Below are 9,087 nucleotides of genomic sequence, written 5' to 3'. Positions count from 1 at the left end.
TTTAATAAATCTATGTAAGATTGTAGCTTTGAGCCTTAGAATGTACTCCTTGCCAATTAGCAGCATACACATATTTTTCTTGTCATCGACATAGATGTGTTAGCCTAGTGTTATTAGTCAGTACCTTAATCCAGGTTAACCAATTTTGGGTTCTTAAAATATAGAACATCCAAATCCAAGCTTCTGTAAATTACATGTCGTGCCCCTTCTCTAAGGCTATGCCACACTTTGTCAAGCCAATTTAGCTCGAAAAACGGTCTGCATAAGCATATGTGCTAGTTCTTAAGTAAAGCTAAGAGCCTGAATGAGAATTGTCCTTGTAAGCATATTTTTCATTTGCAACAATGATCTCCTTATCAGTTTGATAGATTTGCTAGTTATGCTTTATGTCTAAAACATTTGAAATCATCCTCAAAGCAAGAAGGTTACAAGGTATGGAAGAGTACTAATCAGGAGATATGACGTGTATATGAAGATGTGTCATTTAAAGAAAATCCTTGAATCATCTGCTTCTCTTGCTAGATTGCCTTATGGTTCACCCCCCATCCATTATGAATAGAGACTACAAATGGTGCCATTACTATATTCCATACATCATCCCCCGAATAATAGTAAAATAATCTCAAAAAATTTCGGCTAGTTTTTAATAATACGTGTTCCTTTTTATCAGATCAAAAAGACATACGAGGTCGAGCCCGAGTTGGTAGAGCTACAGAGGGTATATTATTCTAACTTGAGCTCTTAATTGTACGGTACTTCTTCTTTGTTTTCTGTTTCTTGATCATTCTGAAAAGTGCCACTCTAGATTAGGATTTGCGGCTTGCAGCTTCGCATCATATCCCCATCCATGTTTGGATGTGTTTAATTTATCTCTTGTCTGTGCTTCAATTTGCTTTTCACATGAAATTTTTGATGTGATGTCCTGGTTAACACACATTGTTGACAGCAATTGACTAAACATGTCGGAGAGGGTTAATTCTCACCCCCTCGAATTAGTATTAATCAAAAGTGCTCCAGAACCTAGCATGATTGTGTAGTTGGCCGTTCCTTTTATCCACTGTCTCCAATGCCAACACCATAAGGTTCACATTAGGGGAAGCGTTGATATTCTAAAGCAAACTTCCATAGGGTTGCATCTTTTATAGAAGATGACCTATGCTGCATTCCCATGCTTTAGGGCTCACATGGTGGAGGGAAGGTTTTCAGGGAGGAAGTAGTGGTATACTCCTGACAATCTGGATGTTATATCATGTTCGGAAAACTTAATCATGCTTAGCCTTTTTAAGTTTTTAACCCATATGGTCGTACCCTATCACTGAATGTTGGAAATAACTGTGGAAACCTTGGAATGGCTACTCAACATAGATGGTGAATAATCTTCCTCCGCTAGACAACAAAAATCAGCCATTACATATGGCAGAGCAGCTAATAGAGGTTGGTAGAAACTGCCTCCGAAGCAAATTGTGAAACAGCACATCATCCCTTATGAATAAGAACAGTATATGTTAGCTGTAGTTTTCCGAAAATATCCACATATTATGCAATGAATGTTTTTTGTTGTCCCCTCCATTGTATATAAGTAATGAATGATTGATGCAATATTTTAGATAACTAATTAACAATGCGTTTTTCCCTTTCTCTTGTAGGACCTCAAAGATAAGGTGGAAAATTTAGAGAATAATATTGGAAGTGTGTACAAGGGATTGGAGAAACATGGTGAAACTCTGGGCAGATACTTTGAAACTGAAACTTAGTAGTGCTTTTGTCTTAGGGGTAGGATGCAGCAGGAAACAAAGGTCTAAAGTCTGTTTTGGCAACATTGCTAGTAGGGGGTACCAAATTAAGTGGGGGTGTACCAAAACTATAATAAAACAAAACACATTTTCATATAGGACAAAACAGTTTTTGCCTTGGCTTGGTACACCCTCACTAAACCTGAGGATGAATTACTGTATAAGAAACTCATCGTGCTTTCTATTTGAAACTAGTGTTTTTGTACATATGCCGTGATCGGTTAATACCTGGGAATGGAAAATCAAGAAACTGGACTTGTTTACAACAATAATAGATAATTTTCAGATGTCGTATGAGAGTCGATATATACTGCATAATCTTGTGTGTTCCCAAATTGTCATCGGGTAGCCATTGAAGAAGCCCGCACAAGAATTTTGTTCGTTGGAGCAGCAGCCCTCTAATCAACTAGGACTACTATTTTAGAGCGTGAAGCTTGACTTACTTTCTGGACTCGTGAAAACGCAAACGCAACCAAAGCTCAAATATTTAAACAAGGTCCCTAAACCAAACCTGGGCCGCCTTTACATGTAGCGTTCATTTCCCTCCCATTCTCACACACTCGACTCTCCCAAACTCTCTAGGTTTCCTCTCTCTTACTTTCCCCTCTTTGTTTCTTCTTTACAACAAACTGCTCAGCTCAGAACAGATCGTTTGGTGGAAGAGGAGGCAGCACTCGTCGACAGAGCTGGTAAACACACAAATACATCTTTCTCTTCTCAAATTTATGGATTAACCGCAAGTTGGTTTTGCTTTTTCAGCTTTGTATTCTTAAAGTATTCTTTCAATCTAAATTTTAGTTAGGTTTTAGGGTTCTGACTTCTGAGTGAAGTTGAACGAGTGATCAATTTGTGATTGAACTTTTTGGTTCATTTGCAGGTTAGAGTAGACTTCCAGTATGGCTAGGCTTGTAAAGAAATTTATGGGGAAAATGGAAGAATATGATAAGGTTCTTCGTGTACTTGGTAGCCTCTGGTTTCATGGTGTGTTTTGTGGTTGCTGAGCAAAATCGTCTGGTATTTCTCTCTCTCTCTCAACGCATCATATTGATATGTTGTCGGAATCTGAATTGTCTTATAGAAGTACTAGTTTCTTGTGAGAGTGGTGGTCTCTCTCAACAGATCAACAAAGAAAACCAATTCATTTTTAATTCTTATAACACCATCAATATCAGTGATTGCTAGTTGTTGTTAGCCATCTTTTAGTTAAAAGGAGTTGCGTCGTACTAAAACATGGTCCATTGATTGCTGCTCCATGTAGACCGTAACAACAACGTTAGGCATTATCCACCAGCCTTTCCACCCAACATAATTACTCCTGGTTTTCTTGTTTTTAGATGAAACTCACTTGACTTGCTGATTGTCTGTCAGTTAAGTGAAACTTATTGAACTGAAACTTTTCTGTCACCTATGATGGGTGGTTCCGTAGTCCATGTTCTCCACTCTGACCCTCAAGCTCCATCGTTTGGTGGGTTACCTCCCTATTGCTACCTTATATGTATTATCTCAATTCTGTATTTGTTAGGTGTTACATCCTAAAACTTCAATATGTTATTTCAGGAAAGGAGACTCATGAAATGCAGGAAACAAGGGTATTTAACTCCTACCTCTCCTACTACCTTTTCATTTTTTTTCTCCTTGCTGAAATGATCATGTCAACCCCTGATCAATTTCTCCTCTTGAGAAGCATGAAGCATTTATCTTAATTTCAGTATTATTTGTATGTACATTTGTTTGCGTGACCTTACAAGGCCGCAACATCTTGGGTTGGATCAAAATCCAACAAATAGTGGTATAAGATCCTTATTTTCTGTCGAATCAGTGTAAAGCATGAGGAAGAGGGTTAAATCCCTTGAAGCTTCTAAAGGCTAAAGAGAGGCAACTCCCTTAACTACTCTACTAAATGCATATTTAGTTCTCAATTTCACATGAAACCCTTTAGCAATATGGCCAAGTTTCAAACTTCTGCAACTCTAAACATTTGTTTTATCATTCATTTCTATGAATGTGTTATGTATTACTGCCTTCCATAGGTAATTTTCTCGGGATCTTCTCTGCGAGACCTTCTCAGCGTCCTCTTGATGACTCTTCTCTGCGAGACCTTCTCAGCGTCCTCTTGATGACTTGTGTCATTCTTCTTATCCGATAGTAATCTTTTTAGTGTAATGATGTCGAATTGTTATGTTTTGGCCAACCCCATGCATGTTTGAAATTTGAATGACATCCTGTCAAGATGTTGTAATCACTTGGAGACACTTCGATTATTGATATCATAATATGAGTAGATAGAAAATATCATCAAGAAGTTATCACATATTATAATGTCGTCTACCTAGTTATCTTGTCGTTGATTATTGTTGATGCACTGGCTAACTTTTCCTTTCACCCCCTTTCTTTTGTAGGATACTGCTGACGAGGTTTTTAGTCAGTTAAGTACTGTTCTTCAGCAAGCGGAGTTAGCAAGGAAAGACAGGGAAAAAATTGTTGCATTTCTTAAGGACATCCCAGCTGCGGTTCACACTTTTGAAAAGTGAAGAATATGAAGAATATGTCATGTGCTGAATTAATGTCTAAAAAATTTATTAAGTAGAGCTATCTTTGTCAGTGTTTTCATCCTCCTACTTGGTCCAGTGTTCCAACATAAATCTACACTACTGATAATATTAGGTGGTTTATTTTCTTTACTTTTGTAAATTTTCACTTCCTATTTTTATTTTTTTTAGACATAGGCCCGTCCTGCCCCTGGCAGCGTAGCCACCGGCTTCCTCCCCACTGAGCACTTCTTCCCTTTAGAATAGAAATCTGCAGTATCTGTACCCCCTAATGACCAGTCCTTTATTTTAACCACAATTTGTTGACATCATTAACTGCCAAAAGCTTGGTATTGGTAACCCTCCACCAAATTTAGTCCTTGTTTCTTCATTAATTTATTTGGCTGGTCTGCTCTCTAGTCTAGGTAATTGGGGAATGAAAAGATATTGGCATTGCCATTGACACTGGTTCTTTCCAATCAAGTAGTACATTTTTGAAAAGACGTGAGCCTGAGACTATAATAGGAGACGGACAACTCACAGAGCCGTGATGAATGAAGACGTTCTCTCTCGAATCTGCTGCCTTGAACTTCCCCATTTCCTCTCTGTTTCTACTTTCTGCTCTGATATCTCAAATCACAGGTAAACTCAAACACCACCATCTCATTTCATCTTTTGAATCACTTAATGGATTTTCTGGTTTAATGGATTTATTCATTTTTTTCCATTAATGGTTTTCTTGATGAAAAGAGATGAATTTGATGCTAAAACTAGGGTTTATTGATGGTACTAATGAATCAGTGTCTTCTTATAGCCGATCCAAAAAAAAATCAGTGTCTTCTTATACTAGTAGTAGCAGTATTAGACATATTGGGTCTTCATCAAAGACTTTACATTTCTTTGGGAGAAACATTTCTGGTGGTGATACACAGAATGTACATGCAAATTCTGATGATAAAACAAATATTTGATGGTTTTAAGTTTCATATCGTCTAATAAAATGAAATTTCAATTTTTGACTCTTTACTGTCTATCCATTGTGCTAGGAACAATTTTGTATTCATTCACTAAGTTTGAATTTGCAGGAACAGCTTTCAGTCTCCTCAGGCTGTTACTCGGATTTTCAAATCCTAGATGGAAAGTGGTAATTTTTATATTTTTTTTCTTGAGAATTAGTTACTCTCTAAGTAATTGTTTTTGTAAATTTTCAATATCTTCAAAAAGGAGGATTGAACAGGATGGGTTGAAATTGTTTTAGTTATTCCTTCATTGCTTCTTCCAGTTCAAAATCAGCATGTAGTTAACGAGGATAATCATTTCTCTCGTATTTCAGTGTAGGTCCTGATAAATGGTAGACCAATCAACCCGTTTCCTGTACTAGGACTATTTCTGTTTTACAGTTTCTGGTTTAAACATACTTAAAAGTTGCTATATTTGTATTTGGTGATTGCTGGCTTTCGTAGGGGATGGAAGGTCTACGTGGTTGGAATTGAATGTAAGAATTCGCAGAATGCAAAATTTAGTTTGGCCATTGTTGTAGCATAACAATGGATATATTCATTTTTTCAACGGTTTAACCATAACACATTGAGAAAAGGCATGTACATACACACGTAATGGTTAGTTCTAAAGTTTCTAAATTGTTGCCATTGTGTACTTGTATATATAGATACAGAAGACCAGATGCTCCGAGGATGAAAGTGATTGGGGTTTGATGACTTTGTGCAGTTAAAGGGATTTAAAGATCTTAGAAATGGGTATATACCGGAATGATGATTGCATTATTGAATGTTCAATCTCAGCACAAGACTGTATCGACTATCGAGGTTGGTAGCTTCTAAGCCAAAATAAATATGATCCAATTTAATTTCGATGCATATAAGAAGAATAAATGTATTGTTGCATTTGTGATTCAGGAGTTGGTAACGGAATCCATTGAGAGGGATTCAGCTTTTATCTGTGCATTTTGCCAAACCTCCCATGTACAGTGGTACGTTGTTTTTTTTTTTGTGGCTGACGTTGAATATTGTTTATGCTACAGCAACATAGGAAGCTTAAATTTTGTTAACCGTAATGTTCATCTCTGCCTTGTCAATTGAGAAAAAAGGTTTCTTTGCATTCTGTAAGTATTGATTCTTAGCTAAATAATATCCTCTCTTTTACTAATTGATTTTCCATGTTTCTGTATGGAAGCGTACATTCAGAGTTCTGGATACATTTTGCGAAAGGAAAGGAAGTAGAAGAGGATGAGGTATCTGGACCAGATGTGGTACATGTTCACCAAAAATGTATAGAGTTCTAAATTTTTTTAAGTTCGTTTCTTGTTTTATTGTATTTTATTTTTGAATTTCATCTTTTCAACCCGAGTAGGTTATATATTCATATTTGGGGATATTCTAGGCGCCTAGACTGTATTATGCTGGTGAGACTGTTATGAACTTGGAGATGGAGCTGGCTAGGAGTTCTAACGTCAAATGTAGCTGTTGTGGGTTAAAGGGTTCAGCTCTTGGATGCTTTAAACACTCCTACAAGAATACATATCATGTTCCTTGTGCATTTGATACTTCTGATTGCCGGTGGGATGATGTAAGCTACAGCTTTATATTGATTAGTGCGCCAATTTTTTCCTTCTCATGTAATTAAACTTCCACATCTACTATTTCTCCTAGGTGTGAAGCTAACTTTTTTTGTGTGACATTGTCTGGTAATAGGAAGGTCATCTATTGTTATGTCCAAGCCATTCTGGTATGAAGTTTTCACATGAGAAAACCAAGACGGGAAATAAGCTAGCAAAGGACAATTCTTCAGCTGTTCAAAGGTACATCTTTAAGCCTTCTCAACTAAATTGTCAGAGCATTGTCATCTACATGATTTAGCTCGGCATCCTCTATAACCGTTAGTTCTATCTCCAAAGCTCCATGAATAATTTTCAGCGTCATTAATAAAATCCCCTCTATTATAAAATCTTATATTATGATCAGTAGTAGAAGAACGAAGGTTTAAGATTCAAAATAAGCAAATTATGGGGATTGGATTGGTGATCCCATTCCTCTGAACTTTAAGGAAGGAGTAGATTTCTAGATTTTTTTTTGCAAATTTTCATTTCTTCCTTTTAGAATAGAAATCTGTACCCCTAATGACAAGTGCTTTGTTTTTAACATTTAATCTACTCAAAGTGGTTCTACAAGGAAACAAGTGTATAGAAAGAAAGATGCTTAATCAGTCCTACAAATGAATTGCTATCGCAGACTGTAATTCTGTAAATTGAAAATGTCGTCCCCATGGTTGCAGTTATTTGTAGTTCTACCAGTGTTTTTTCGCTCTTCTCGTATCGCCTTTCATATCTACATTCGATTTTGTTTCAGGAGAAAAGGCTAAAAGATATGGAGACTACACATGAGGTATTTCGATTTCTATCTCCTACTTATAAGCTTTTCCATGCAGTTTAAAAGGATTTTTTTTTTGTTTTTTATATTGACCTTTATCTTGCACATTTCCTGTGTATCCAAATTGCTTCAGTATCCTCTCCAGGCAATGTTGGAGTTGTTTGTGAATACTCTCATGATATTCTCTAGATTAAGACATGTATATTATACTTAAAACAGATCACGACATTTTCTTATGCAGCATTCCATCCAGAAGATTGGATCTCCTTTCCCCCTTTCTCTTGTAGGTGTATGTTCAGATGCTAAAGAGAAATGCAGGGGAAACTGCCTTAGAAGCTGAAAGATGGGCAGACTTGGATAAGGAGATTGCAGCAATTAGGATTTCGCTGGACACAATTTCCTCGGCAGCTTTTATTAATGGTTCATACATAACACAATTTCCTCGGCAGCTTTTGTTAATGGTTCATACTTGCACATATAACCCATCAGAGATTGATCACCGAAAAGTTAAAACACAATCAACCTAGTTTCTCTGCTGTACTTAATAATTCCTGAATTCTAATATGCATGCATTAAAAGTTTGAATCACAGTTTGCTCGTGCATGACCACAGTGCTGAGTTTACAGTGTTATGTGGTCTGCTGAGCGTTCTCATGTGTAGCTTTCCATTGCAAGTGTCCAATCCAAATATACATATGCATACATTAAACCGCATGTTAATGTGTTACATATGCTACTCTGTAATTTGTATGTTGCTCACCTAATCAGTCAGATCGACAAATTGGGAATGCAACATGATTTTTGGTAGTTGTTGCTTTTAGGTAGCTTTACCATTGAGGTCTGTCTGGTTATTCCTCCTTTTTCTGGTGGCATGTTCTTTCCTCCCTTTTAGTCAGGTAGCTGGTGGGCACAATTTATTGTCAGTTTTTTTTTTTTTTAATAGGAAAGAAGGATTGATTGATAATAAAATTCAAAGAGTACAATTGTTCTTGTCCTGTTGAATCAGGACTTTAGCCCACTCTGGGGTATTATTATGCCAATTAAAACAAAGAGAATGTGATCTTGCAAATTTTGCTAGAGAGTCCGCCAAATGATTAGCGTCTCTATGCACATATTTGCACCTCCATTCTACGAAAGAACCAAGTAAGCAAATAGTGTCTTTGACTACATTTTGCGTAGTCCACTTCACTGGATCCAGCCTTCCATTTGCAGCTGTTATTACGTTTTGACAATCACCTTCCAGGTGAATCTTTTCCCAGCCTTTTTGCTTCACCCATATAACTGCCTCCAAAAGTTCATGAGCCTCAGCTTGCTCCGGATCTATTGCACTACATGCTCCTCCTCGCAGTCCATTGCTATTGCCTGCAACATCTCTAGAAAT

The 9,087-nt window shown here is 36.9% G+C and overlaps 1 long non-coding RNA gene across 8 annotated transcripts; it reads left to right on the top strand.

Annotated features, from left to right (window-relative positions):
• The first annotated feature begins 2,327 nt into the window (after nucleotides 1-2,327).
• On the top strand, nucleotides 2,328-8,604 carry LOC113356301. 8 transcript variants are annotated; one of them, XR_003362924.1, is made up of 13 exons: nucleotides 2,328-2,482; nucleotides 2,671-2,807; nucleotides 3,351-3,382; nucleotides 4,193-4,963; nucleotides 5,407-5,465; nucleotides 5,785-5,816; nucleotides 5,991-6,147; nucleotides 6,238-6,311; nucleotides 6,526-6,609; nucleotides 6,722-6,907; nucleotides 7,033-7,139; nucleotides 7,687-7,722; nucleotides 7,949-8,604. It is a non-coding gene; the product is annotated as an uncharacterized LOC113356301 (long non-coding RNA). The 8 variants fall into 8 exon arrangements; XR_003362929.1 differs by having other exon boundaries at nucleotides 6,692-6,907; XR_003362928.1 differs by having other exon boundaries at nucleotides 5,785-5,940; nucleotides 6,050-6,147.
• The last annotated feature ends 483 nt before the right edge of the window (nucleotides 8,605-9,087 follow it).

Source organism: Papaver somniferum, chromosome 3 (genome assembly GCF_003573695.1).
Source record: "Papaver somniferum cultivar HN1 chromosome 3, ASM357369v1, whole genome shotgun sequence".
NCBI classification, from domain to species: domain Eukaryota; kingdom Viridiplantae; phylum Streptophyta; class Magnoliopsida; order Ranunculales; family Papaveraceae; genus Papaver; species Papaver somniferum.
This window is presented reverse-complemented; position numbering and strand designations above follow the sequence as displayed.